The 14,273-nt window shown below is 38.2% G+C and overlaps 1 pseudogene; it reads left to right on the top strand.

The window, feature by feature from the left end:
• Positions 1–2,919: 2,919 nt before the first annotated feature.
• Positions 2,920–14,084, top strand: LOC126703951 (pentatricopeptide repeat-containing protein At5g11310, mitochondrial-like; annotated as a pseudogene).
• The last annotated feature ends 189 nt before the right edge of the window (positions 14,085–14,273 follow it).

The raw sequence follows: 14,273 nt of genomic DNA, 5'->3' as shown, positions 1-14,273 counted from the left end.
CCTTGACACAGAAATGCTTAACTCAGATGTAGGAGTGGGTTCCAAAAGACCAAGTACGTTTGAACTATTAGAGGCTGAAGAAAATAGAGCACAAAAACGACTATTCACTGCTCCCTACCCCCCTCACTCTTCTTCCCTTGATAATATATCGGCGGTGGTTGCCATGCAGCACCGTCGGGAGCAATGATTGCCCTTGGATGCAGAATCAAACAAGAAAAGAAGATCTATGTCTCACCTGAACTGCCTTTTTGTTCCTAGCAAAGGTTAGAGTGGTGGTCTTGCAATGATTTGGACAAAGGATACTTCCCTTGACGTCATGACATACAGCCCACATCACATTGATGCCATTGTCACTAAGCTTGGTTCCTGGTTTAAATGGAGAGTCACTGGTTTTTATGGTCATCCAGATACGCACCACAGACATGAATCATGGAAGCTTTTAACCTCCCTCCACCATCAATACCAGCTCCCTTTGCTCTGCCTGGGGGATTTTAATGAAATAATCTCAATAAGGGAGAAACAGGGAGGAGCACAAAGGTCCTAAAATCAAATGGATGGCTTCAGAAATGTGATTAATCTATGCAACTTTATGGACATGGGCTACAATGGTTCTGACTTCACATGGTGTAACATGAGAGAAGGGGCTGATAGCATTTATATGCGCCTTGATCGGGCGCTTGCAACGGATGATTGGAGAAGCCATTTCCAAAATACAAGAGTCCACCACCTCATCGACTCCACCTCTGATCATTGTGCCTTGCTTATTTCTAATAAGGTGGTGGTGCAGCCTCAACAGAGACGCCGTTTCCACTTTGAGGCGATGTGGACACACAAAGAGGAATGTAAGGAAGTGATTCAAGATGCTTGGAATGCTTGTCTTGACACAAGCACTTCAGAAGGGCTTGCCCTTAGCCTTAGGAAGTGTGTAGTGAACCTATCAAGCTAGAGTTTTTCAATCTTTGGTCATATACCTAAACAGATACAAGCAAAAAGGACAACCCTCCAATCCCTTGTCCTCCGTGATTTTGATGGCAGTCATGGGGTTGAAATTAATAGTTTGAGGAAGGATATAAATGACCTTCTTGATAGTGAGGAGATTTACTAGAACCAAAGGTCAAGAGTTCAATGGCTAAAGGAAGGGGATCGCAACACAAAATTCTTCCACTTTAGAGCATCTGAAAGGAAGAAGAAAAATACTATATTAGGACTCTGGGATGATAATGGAACTTGGTATGATAGAAATGATACTATTGCTGAAGTTGCTGTTCGATATTTCAGAAATATATATACATCATCACAGCCAGCTAGCTTTGATGATGTTACAGCAGTAATACCAACTCGAGTTACCGATGAAATGAACAAAGAGCTGATCAAGGAGTTCTCCAAAGATGAAATTCTCACAGCCCTCAAGCAAATGCACCCAACTGAGGCTCCTGGACCCAATGGTATGTCAGCAATTTTCTTTCATAAATATTGGGATATAGTAGGCAATAATGTCACTAACATGGTCCTAAATGTGCTTAATTCTAATATGCCTATTGCTGAGCTTAATAAAACTAATATTGCTCTTATCCCAAAGAAAAAATCTCCAACTCAAATGGCTGACTTCAGACCGATTAGCTTAAGCAACGTTGCCTATAAAATCATTGCTAAAGTCCTTTCCAATAGGCTCAAGATTGTTCTTCCTCAGATTATTACTGAAAATCAGAGTGCTTTCCTTACTGAGCGCCTCATTACTGACAACATTTTGGTGGCTTATGAAATAATGCATTACCTCAATAACAAGCGAGAGGGGAAGGAGAGTTTTATGGCTATAAAATTGGATATGAGCAAAGCTTTTGACCGTGTCGAATGGGGGTTCATTGAAGCGGTAATGGAAAAGCTTGGGTTTCATGAGAGGTGGATCAGCCTAATCATGCACTGTATTACTACGGTCACATACTCAGTTCTCATTAATGGCAAGGCCTACGACTGTATCAGTCCCACTAGGGGCCTAAGGCAGGGGGACTCTCTCTCCCCTTACCTTTTTATTCTCTGTGCTGAGGGTCTCTCCTCTCTCATTAATCAGGCCACTCGAAATAGGGAGTTAAATGGTATTTCTATCAGTCGGGGGTGTCCCCCAGTGAGCCACCTGTTCATTGCCAATGATAGTTTGCTCTTTTGCCGTGCAAACAGCCAAGAATGCCACAAGCTCATTGAGATTCTTGCCATGTATGAAGCCGCATCGGGTCAAAAAATAAACACGGATAAATCATCCGTGTTTTTCAGCCACAGTGCAACTTAAGAAACAAAGGGGGTGGTCCTTGACATTCTCGGCCCAATGCAAGACTCTAGGGATTCCAAGTACCTTGCTCTCCCATCTATCATTGGAAAGTCCAAGAATGGGGTCTTTGCGGAAGTAAAAGAGAAGGTGGGACGAAAGCTTTTGGGGTGGAAGGAAAAAATGCTCTCTATGGGTGGTAAAGAAATTCTTATCAAAGCAATCGCTTAAGCTGTGCCCACATACACTATGAGCTGTTTTCTTCTTCCAAAAGGCCTATGTGATGATCTTGAAAGCATGGAACATAACTTTTGGTGGGGGCAGCGGCAACAAGAGAAAAAAATTGCTTGGGTTGCTTGGAAAAAAATGTGCAAGTCCAAAGCTCAAGGGGGTATGGACTTCTGAAACCTTTATGCTTTCAATTTGGCCATGTTAGCTAAGCAAGCATGGAGACTTCTCACTAGGTCGGACTCTCTGATTTCAAGAATAGACAAGGCAAGATATTTCCCGTTTTCAGATGTTCTCAATGCCCAATTGGGCTGCAACCCCTCTTATGCTTGGCGGAGTATCCATAATAGCCTTGAAGTAATTAGGAAGGCACAAGGTGGCGTGTTGGAAATGGCAAAACAATCCACATTTGGGAGGACAAATGGCTTCCTATGCCCACTACTTATAAGGCAATCAGCCTGGCCTACTGCATTGATGACTTCCCCATGGTTTCTGCCCTTATAGATCATGATACAAAGCGTTGGAATGCTGGCCTTGTTAAGAAAACTTTCCTCCCTTTTGAAGCGGACACCATCCTCAACATTCCCCTTAGCTATTCCCTCCCGGATGACAAGCTTATATGGTTGGGAAACAAGAGGGGAGAATTCACGGTTAGGAGTGCATATTATGTGGCCCTCCCGTTGGTTGAGACAAGCAATGAGGGTGAATCATCAGCTGGTGACCCCCGGTCTCTACTATGGAAGAAGGTGTGGCATCTCAACCTTCCTAAAAAGATTAGAATTTTTGCTTGGCGGGCATATATGAATGCCCTTCCTACGATGCAGAACCTAAGGGTAAGGGGGGTCAATACAGAGGGTAGTTGTCCTTTATGTGGCCAAGATTCTGAAAACACCATGCACGCCCTTTTTAGTTATGACTGTTCTAAGCTGGTTTGGAATTTCTAGGTTGGCAGACCTGCTATTTTGGATGGTGGGGCTTTGGATGTAATTGAGGTGGCTCTCCAAGTAATTAGAAATGGCACTCAAAAGGACTTAGAGACGCTTTTTGTCACTGCTTGGTACATCTGGTTCAACTGTAATCAGGTGGTGCATGAATCCTTCTCCACTCCTCCTGGTCAGATATGGGACTCGGCCATGAGGCTTGCTAATGATTTTAAGGGTGTTTTATCTCCACATAGTAACCAGCAAGGTAGCCGTGCCTCTCATTGGTCTCTCCCCCCGCCGGGATTCCATAAAGTAAACGTGGATGGTGCCACCTGCCCAGATGGGTCAAGCTCCTATATTGGAGTCATTATTCGATTCGTGACTCAACCGGGCATGTTACAGCGACTTTGAGCAAACCTCTGCCAGCCCATTATTCCCCTGAAATTGTTGAAGCCCTCGCTTTGGAAAATGGTGTTATCCTGGCGCATGAAATGAACATTTCTCGGGTAATTTTTGAATCGGACTCCATTGTGACGGTGCAATCTATGGTTGCAATGGAATCCGGTGGTCTGCTTGGCCATATTATAGTGGAATCCATAGCTCTCTGCTCCATTTCTGTAGCTGGAGTCTTCATCACCTGAAACGGGATCACAACAGAGCAGCCCACGAGCTCGCCCAACTGGCCAAATCGGTTAGTTTTGCTCAAATCTGGAAAGGAACTTCTCCCCTGTTGCCACATTCTATTCTCTTCCCAAACCCCACATAAGCTATGTATTTTTGAGCCTTTGCTGCTCTCCTCTGTTGTAATGCCTTTTCGTGCTTTTTTATTTGATTGAATGAAGTTTCTCATTTCTATTAAAAAAAAAAAAGAAAAGGTGATAGGGTGGAAACGGGTTTTATTCACTATGGTCCGCCTCGAATAGGATTTTTTTAAAAAATAACTATAAATCCGAAATAATATTATTAGTTAGGCAACATTTTACACTATTTTCGTTTCTAACAATTCGAGTCTAGCAGACTCGATTTTGCCATTTGAAAATGCACTTGGAAATCGAGTGTGAGAAACTCGGGTTTGAAAATAGAGTGTCTCACACTCGATTTCCAAGTGCATTTTCAAATGGCAAAATCGAGTCCGTTGGACTCGAATTGCTAGAAACAAAAATAGTTTGAAATGTTGCCTTACTAATAAAATAGTTTGAGGGATTTGGTTATTTTTTAAAAAAATCCACCTCGAATATGTATATATATGATTTCATTTAATACACATTTAAATTTTTTATATGGTATATAATTAAATTATTTTTATACATATCCCATTTATATTATTTTTAAGCCACTCTTCATTTCTGGCTTTAAGTTCTAACTCCCCCACTTATAATTTCAGCCTCTGCCTACATCTCTGTTCACACCCAGCCGTAATATCACCGGAAATTACAGCCGGTAAGTTGATTGGTGTTGAAAAATGTGGTTATTTTTGTTGTGGTGTTGAGTGAATTTGTTGCTGGTGAATAAGATTGGGGTAAAAACCTTTTTTTACATATGCCTTGAACTTGTTTGTGAAAATGTCTGTGAAGTAGTTTAGCCAAATACTTATAATATGCTTGCTAACACAAAGTCTTGTTTATGTATACGAGGTTTTAGGCAAGTGTAACACAAACACAAAGTAAGTTTCATAATTTGATAAAGCTCATTACTACTGTATATGAATATGATGCTTTAGAGGCTTGGCCAGGATAGCTTACTGAAGTAAGCTTTATAGGTTGCCAAATGAGCTGCCTTTACTCTTGTATCAATTGTGCCACACCCTATTCTATGAACAAGCCTTGTATCAGCATCTTTAAGCAATCATTCTGCAAAAAATAAGAGAGAGCGCGAGAGAAAGAAATGGAACAGGCAGCAAAAGTTATAACCTTTGTTTTCCCAATTAGTCTGTCAATCTTGAGCCTTTAAGTATTTGGCTTGGCTCAACTTTGTTTGTAATCACGCACACAAAGAGATAATACTAACCTGGGCTTGTTGGCAATTTTTGAACAACTAGGAGCAGATAGTTCTCATTTAAATAACTAGGCAGAACATGGGGTTATGTTTAAGACTTTTGAGGCCAAAACTTTGGTTTTGATTCAACAATAAACCAAGAAATACCTTCTTCAGCAGACTCCGTTGACATTTCTAGTTTGATAAGAATTATATAATAGAAACCATTTGTAGAGGAATTGGTTGCAGAAGACCATTAAAATGGGCTAAATGAGTTAATATGATTGTAATCACAAATGAATTAACCTTAGTTTTTATTGTCAATTTTTTAACTCAGACTCAACCATAGCTGTTTCTAGAACCTTTGCAAGCAATATCATTTGAGGTTTTCTCACTCTTTCTACCTAGTGGGTGGGTTTGGGGTGGCACTGGGATGGGGTGGAGATAAGAGCTAGTTGTGCATGTAAATAACTTTGGGGCTCCTCAATGTCAGTCACTAATAAAACTAACATTAGGTTTAATTGAGATGTCGGCTCTTCTAATAATTTTTAAAAATGACAGGAATGCCTCCAAAACTGAAAATGTCACCTCTTCACTCACACTTGTCTGTGTCTCTCTCCCTAATGCCCTCACACAGACCTCATCATTTTCTCTCTCTATATTTCATCTTATTCATGAAGCCAAACCTTACCTCCTACCTTCAAACCAATATTCCCCGTTTCTTCTAGGACCAATCATAGCTTTCTGTTCCCGGTAACCCCCTCATCAAGTGGCCCTCACTGCCCCACCACCCACTCTGCCCTCCATCACACCCAATCAACAATCCAAACCCTAACCAAAACCTTGACCCCAACGTTTCACAAAATGACTTCTCCACCATTTCTAACCTCCTTACAGATCCCAATATCTCTCCTGGTCCAGCACTTGAGGCTGCCTTGGACCAGACCAGGGTTGAACCGGACCCAACTTTGTTGCAGGCATTGTTTGACCGTTTTGATTCGTCTCCCAATTTACTGCTCTTTGTTTGGGCTGAGAAGCATCCTGGGTTTCAATCTCCTGCAACGCTCTTCAACTCAATGATCAATGTACTTGCAAAATCCAGTCACTGGTTCTTGAATCTTGATTGAGTTGCTTTGGTTTCAGGGGACACATTTGCTATCATCATCAGTGTATATATATCTACTTTACTGCAAATTTTAAAAGATTGAACTTGCTATTTATTTGGTTTGGTTGACTTGTTTGAATTGGTCATTTACTTTGAGCTAAGCATTGAATTTACATTTTTTAGAATCAACCCATTTGCATTGTATCTGATCAATTGTGGATATGTAAATATTCATGTTCTTTAACCTATTTTTGATATGATGGTATGTATGCATGATCGATTTATGATTTGATGGTATGTATCCTTGTATAGGTATGCCTCAATCTAAGAAGCATGGACACTCCAAACCCGGCGTGTTCCTCTCGAACACTCCGAGGACGCCAATGCTCTTCCATGCGTGTCCTTAGTGTGTTGGGATGATTAATTTATAAAAATTCCTTTGATTTTTAGAAATGTTTTTAAATATTTTGATAGTTGTTATTTTTTTTAAACTTAAAATAAATGTAAAAATTATGTTTATAAATAATAAATTAAATGTAGTTTATATATTAACTAATTAATTAATTGTTTTATCCCCACCATGTCATGTCCTAATTTTTTCAAGAATTGCAGTATTGCTGTGTCCATGTCTATGCCTTTTGGGTCTCAATCCGCTATTTGCACATATGTATTCACAAGTAATATAAATGAGGATACCAAAATCTGCATTAAATTTGATTTGAAATTTTTGGAATTTTTGTGTTATTGAAGTGGGGATATTGTCATATTGATTCTGCATTTAAGTAAGGCTTTTGGTTGTTATATTTGATATATGGAACTGAAGTTATAGATCTTAGATTTGTGATCCCAATGTTATGGTACACTTTTGTAGGTATGACCCAACCTGCAATACGGGCATTTGAATTTGCATGTAATTTAGACCCAATTTGTAAATCAGGTTAAAAAATGAGCTTGTTTGAGATTTTGTTGGATTCCCTTTGTAAGGAAGGACCATGTAAAGGGTAGCTTCAGAATATTTAGATCAGAAAAGGAAGTTGGACCCAAGTTGGGTTTCATCAATAAGGGTTTATAATATATTGCAGAAGGCTGGGATGGAATTCTCATCTATTGGGCATTTGGCTAGGGACATATTATCTCATGTTAGCTCCTTGAGCAGTTTTTCTTTACCTCATGTGGTAAGGCAATGTAATGCGGTTGCGCATGCTTTGGCCCAAAGAACAAGGTTATCTTTTCATTTGTTTGCTTGGATGGAGTCTGTTCTGTCTGTCATTAACGCTTTTGTATGCACTGATTTTTCAAGTCGTTGATTACTAAAACAAGTAGACAATCTTTTCACTCAAAAAAAAAAAAAAAAAAAAACAGACAGAGAGGCTTTGGGAGGCGTGAAAATGGATGACGTGAAACCAAGTGTTGTGACATATGGTATACTTGTGGAAGGGTACTGTTGGATGCGTTGTGCTGAAAGGGCAATTGAAGTGGTGCATGAGATGAGGAAGAGAAGGAATTGAGCCAAATGCAATTGTGTATAATCCAATAATTGATGCATTGGGGGAATCCCAAAGGTTTAAGGAGGCAATGCGGATGTTGGAGCGGTTTTTAGTTCTAGAATTTGGCCCCACTATCTCAACATACAATTCTTTGGTTGCAAGGCAGGAGATCTTGCAGTAGCTAGTAAGATCCTTAAGATGATGATAGGTAGGGGCTTTGTTCCGACTCGTACAACCTATAACTATTTCTTTAGGTACTACTCTAAACATGTGATGATTGAGGAAGGGATGACCTTTATACCAAGATGATTGAATCTGGGTACACACTAGATTGACTTACTTTTACCATCTTTTGATGGGAAAAAATTGGCTTTTGCCCATTTCAAAAAACAATTCAGCATTTTGCCCTCTTTCCTAAATTAATTAGGAAAATGCCCCACTTTTAAAACTCGATTTTTTCAAAATCAAGTTAAGCCCTATAGTGATGTTTTTAAGGATCCTATAGTGACGTTTTGTAATCCGATTTCCAAGAAGTCAAGTTATAGGTAAAAAAAAAAAAAAAATTACATGTAACTCGACTTCATGGAGATCGGATTACAAAACATCACTATAGGTCCTTAAAACGTCACTATAGGTTCCTTAAAACGCCACTATAGGGCTCCATAATTTTTTTTTTTTTTTTTTTTTTTTTTTTTTTTTTTGTAACTCGATTTTGAGAAAATCGAGTTTCAAAAGAGGGACATTTCCCTAATTAGTTTGGGAAAGGGGGCAAAATGCTAGATTTTATTTTTGAAAGGGGCATTTGCCCATTTTCTCCTCTTTTGATGAAAATGTTGTGGGAGGAGGAGAGACTTGACTTGGTAGTTCAGGTTAGCAAGAAATGAGAGCTAGGGGATGTGATATGGACTTAGCTACAAGTACTATGTTGGTTCATTTGCTTTGCAAAATGCATAGATTGAAGAGGCTTTTGCAGAATTTGAGGACATGATTTGGAGGGGCATAATTCCTCAGTATCTTACATTTAAGAGAATGAATGATGCATTAAAGAAAGAAGGAATGATTGAAATGGCACATATACGACGAGGCATGATGTCTTCTGTCCCTCATTCAATGAAGTTGCCGAATACATATAGCAGAGATAGAGATGCAAGGACAACATCTATAATGCGAAAAGCCAAAGGAATGTCTGATTTGTTAAAAACTGGACAAAATGGGCTTTTGCCCTTTTCGGGCAAATTAATTAGCTTTATACCCCCTTTCCCAAACTAAGTAGGAAAATGCCCCTCTTTTAAAACTCGATTTATGATAAATCGAGTTAGAAAAAAAAAAAAAAATTTTGAAGCCCTATAGTAGCGTTTTAATGAGCCTATAGTGACGTTTTTTAGCTCGACTTCAATGAAATCGAGTTATAGGCAATTTTTTTTACCTATAACTCGATTTCATTGAAGTCAAGTTAAAAAACGTCACTATTGGTCTTAAAAAACGTCACTATAGGCTCCTTAAAACGCCACTATAGAGCGTAACTCGATTTATCATAAATCGAGTTTTAAAAGAGGGGCATTTCTCTACTTAGTTTGGGAAATGGGGTATAAAGCTAATTAATTTGCCCGAAAAGGGCAAAAGCCCATTTTGCCCGTTAAAAACTTGTAAAGATCCTAGGGAATTTGTTAAGTGTCATAATTCATCTGAAAATGCTGTATCAATTGTAAACTGGTTGGTATAGGGTATTAAGAAAAAGGCCGAAGAGACATGAATTTACAAGATTGCAACTACTTAAAAGTAAAAGCTAGTATGAGTAAACTCGTTAATTGCATATGCAGTGAGTTGAGTTTAGATATCTAATTTTCATTTATATTAGATGGTAGAAATCAACCAATCACATTCAAACTTTCATTTAACATAATTTGACATTAATCTTATAGATATATTGCAGTAAAATTTGTAGTAACTCAAGCATTTTACCTTTTTTTTTTTTTTGGGTAAACCACGAATTGTGCATAAAACTAAGAATTCACAAGTCTATTACAATGCATGTAAGCTTTATCAAAAGCCAAAATACTTTTCACCTCAAGTGGTGGGTTACAGAAGACAACAAAAGATAATTAGGAGCTAGCTCTTAATTTCGCCAACACATCCGCACATTAGTTGGCTTCGCGGTAGGTGTGAATTACCCGCTTATTTGGGATCTCCTTCAACAGGTTTCCGCAGTTAGTTAGGAGAGGTTCCATCAGTAAATTAGCAGAGTCATTATTCATGAGGGTTACAACACCTAAAGCATCAAGTTCTATAATAAGATTATTTAGTCCAAGCTCCCTAGCCAAAATCAACCCATCCCTTAGAGCCCACAACTTGGCAATGAAGCTGTTGGTGTGGCTGAGTCCTGTCCTCTTCCACTACATATCACTAATTATCACTCTCACAGAATTGTACCATTTATTATTCTATTTTATCTACTCATTATATTATTTTATTGTTTTAGTGAAAACACCACGCTAGTGATCAACATGTGATACGCATGAATTTCGAACTAAACTACTTTGAGAGACCCATGTCTAATCGTCAATGTATCAAAACAAAAGCACATGTATGATTATCACCAAAAAAGAATCAAAACCCCTTTTTCGTTTCACCTAATAAGAATGCAAGAGAAGAATATAAATCTTCTGTACTATTTTTTGTGTTCCATTTTATACTTTATAAAAAAAGTCGAAAAAATATATGATAAGTTTTGATTGGTAGAACATAAAGTGGAATATAATAAGTGGTATAAAAAATTTGTATTATCAAGGAAGATAAAAAAAACATAACTAGAAGAAAAATTAGTGGGTCATGCAACTCTGATGCCAACTGTGTAACGCTTTCCACATATCTAACATGTCTCCTAGTCGACCTCCCATCAACAACTTTCAAAACGAGTCATCCAATCCCATGGACAACTATGCAGTGACAAAGGTAGGAGTCCAAATCTTTTGTCTCATCTATTGTGCTCCACTCCATACTCTACCAATAAAACTTGGACAGCTGGCCTCTCCCATTAAGTGAGATAACCCTTGACGTTTAACTTTAACGTTAACGTTAACATTTAACTTTAATGTTAACGTTGACGTTAACTTGAACTCTTTTGATTTTTGTCTCTTGCACATCTTTTGTTTTTTATTTTGTTTCTTCCCTCTGTTGTCTCATAGTATTCCTTACTATCTCCCAAAGTTTTATTGTCCACTGCTATGGAGATTCCTTTTGTCCTATAGCTCCATATTTGTTTTCAACTTTTGAGAGGCTCCTGTTGAAACAAGCAACCTTCAATGCCTTTTAAGTATTGCTCAGGGTCCATTTGGTTGTGTTGTTTAAACAATAGTTTTCATTGTTTAAATAACACAGCACGTATTTCCATAACACTTTTTCACCCACACATATTTCCACAACACTTAAACAACGTGAAAACTCGAATTTGTGTGAAAACACAAGAGCTTGTTTAGACCCCTAATAAAAAGTTACGGCTTGGTTGTTTTTACTCTAACTTAAATTAAGTGCGAAATAAGAGTAAATGCGAGCGAACAAATGATAAAACAACTCTAAGCCATATTCAACAAATATCAACAATAAAATGAAAGCTAAAAGAGTAGGGAAGAAGGATGCAAACACAAGATAACACTAAGAGGTGTTATCGAAGAGGAAACCGAAGAACTCGAACGAAAAACCTCTCCGTTGCCCTCCAAGCAGTAAATCGATCCACTAGAGAATAAGTTGGAGTATATGAATAACAAAAGACCCTCCAAGCCTAGTCTACCCCATGTACTTAAGCCCTCTAAACTCCTGCTACCAATTGACTTGACGAAACCTTATCTTCTCTAGCTTTCCAGATCATGCAATTTAGCCTGATTGCATCCGCCAAACGATTGGCTTCTTCCAATGCTTCCCAGCAGCACCAAAACCTCACTTTACACTCAAATTGAGTGTAGTAAGTGTTTGGGCTATCAACCTCTCAAGGATATGGATATGGAGAGGTAGGAGTAGAGGAAAATCACAAAGGATTGTGGGTATGACAATCTCTAACTCTCAAGGGTAATATCTAAGGTTTTCTCTCTGAAAAGAACTCCTTACAATATGTGGGGAATGAGGGTATATATAGTGTAGGTGGAGACATGGTGGAGCAAATATGCTAAAATAGCAAAGTAGAATGTTTCGCGGGTATTTCGCAGGAAGTTGTAAAGTTGTTATTTACAATTACTTTGTGTTGGCTTTAATTCTGTGTCAAATTTGATTGTAATTATGTTCAATCATGTTTACCTTGTATTTTATGTGGGATTTTATTTGTAGGTTGTGTGTGAGAGAGAGTGTAAAGACTCAAGCTCTCATTGAAGACCAAGTGGATTTCGCGAGAAGATTCACGAGAAGCTATCCCGCGAAGTGAGCCACGTGCAGAGCACATGATTGGAATGTGAAGAGTCATGACAGTTGGTTCTTGTGAGTAATTCGCGGGTAAGGTCTTCCCGCAAAATACCCGCAAAACATTCCGTTTTGCTATTTTGGCATATCTGCTCTACCATGTCTTCACTCACACTATATATATCCTCATTACTCACATATTGTAAGGAGTGTTTTTCAGAGAAAAAAACCTAGATATTACGCTTGAGAGTTAAAGATTGTCATACCCACAATCATCTATACAATCCTTTGTGGTTTTCCTCTACTCCTACCTCTCCATATCCATATCGTTGAGAGGTTGATAGCCCAAACACTTACCACATCCAATTTGAGTGTAAAGTGAGGTTTTGGTGCTACTGGGAGGCATTGGAAGAAGCCAATCGTTTGGTGGATGCAATCGGGCTGAATTGTGTGATCCGGAAAGCTAGAGAAGACAAGGCTTTGTTAAGTCAGTTGGTAGCAGGAGTTTGGAGGGCTGAAGTACATAGGGTAGACTAGGTTTGGAGTGTCTTTTGTTATTAGTGTATTCCAACTTATTCTCTAGTGGATTGATTTACTGCTTAGAGGATAGCGGAGAGGTTTTTCGTTAAGTTCTTCGGTTTCCTCTTCGATAACACGTCTCGGTGTTATCTTGTATTTGCATCCTTCTTCCTAACTCTTTTAGCTTTCACTTTATTGTTGATATTTGTTGAATATGGCTTAGAGTAGTTTTATCATTTGTTCGCTCGCATTTACTCTTATTCCGCACTTAGTTTAAGTTAGAGTAAAAACAACCAAGCTGTAACTTTTAATTGGGGGTCTAAACAAGCTCTTGTGTTTTCACACAAATTCGAGTTTTCACAGTGTTACTAGAACAACATTACCAAATGAGTCCTCAATCACACAGTAAGTTCTCTCTTTTTGGTTCAATGTACATAATTTTTTTAAAAAAATTTATTTTAGGATATATAAGAACTTTCTTATATACACTTGTGCGAGTGTGTGTCTAAAGTGTGTGTGTGGATATATGTTGTTTATTAAAAAAATAACTATGTTGTTTTTGTTTTGTATTAAGGTCATGAGTGATAGCAATTATCATACTAAGACTGATAATCAATCGGTTCGAAAATTGAATTTTGAAGATGAGGATTCACCTATGACAGTTGAATAACTAGAACCTATATCAATAGATAGTAATGATAAAATTGCTAATGTAGAAGAAGAAGTGATTTCAAAATTAGGAATTGAGTTTGAGACTGAGCAAGATGCGTATGATTTCTATAACAGTCATGTGCGTGTAGTTGGATTTGGTATTAGGCGAAGTAAGGGCCACAAGGGTGATAAAGATGGTTCACGTAAATGGTTAGATAGAGTTTTTTATTGCTTTTGCGAGTGTATACGAGGGAATGACAAAAGAGATGATAATATGAAATGCCATCATCCAGAAACAAGATGTGGTTGCTTGGCAGAGATGAAAATTAGTTGTGATGTAGTGAAAAATATTGCTTGGCACACACGTCTTAGCTTTTCCTTGTAAGTGTATATTCCTTAGATCTCAAAGGTCCATTAATCCAACCCAAGCTATTGAGGTTGAATTAGCAGATAGTTCTGGAATTGCACCAAGAGGAAGTGTAGGACTAATGGCCAAAAGTGTAGGTGGACTTGACAATCTTGGCTTCATTCTTGAGGATTATAATAACTAGTCGCTAATCCGTGCTATGCACGGAAACCTACCTATTTGTGTGGTAAACTAAAATGATTTTATAAAATTTTAAATTGATTAAGAAACTACATTATTGCATGAATTGCTCTTATATAACTTCAATTTGTGATACAATTTGATAAAGAAGTCATTGTTTGAACGTGCAATGACTTACGAAAAATATTAAAGA

The sequence above is a fragment of the Quercus robur genome, chromosome 10 (genome assembly GCF_932294415.1).
Source record: "Quercus robur chromosome 10, dhQueRobu3.1, whole genome shotgun sequence".
Taxonomy (NCBI): Eukaryota; Viridiplantae; Streptophyta; class Magnoliopsida; order Fagales; family Fagaceae; genus Quercus; species Quercus robur.
Note: the sequence above shows the minus strand (reverse complement) of the source record. Positions and strands in the feature narration are given on the sequence as shown.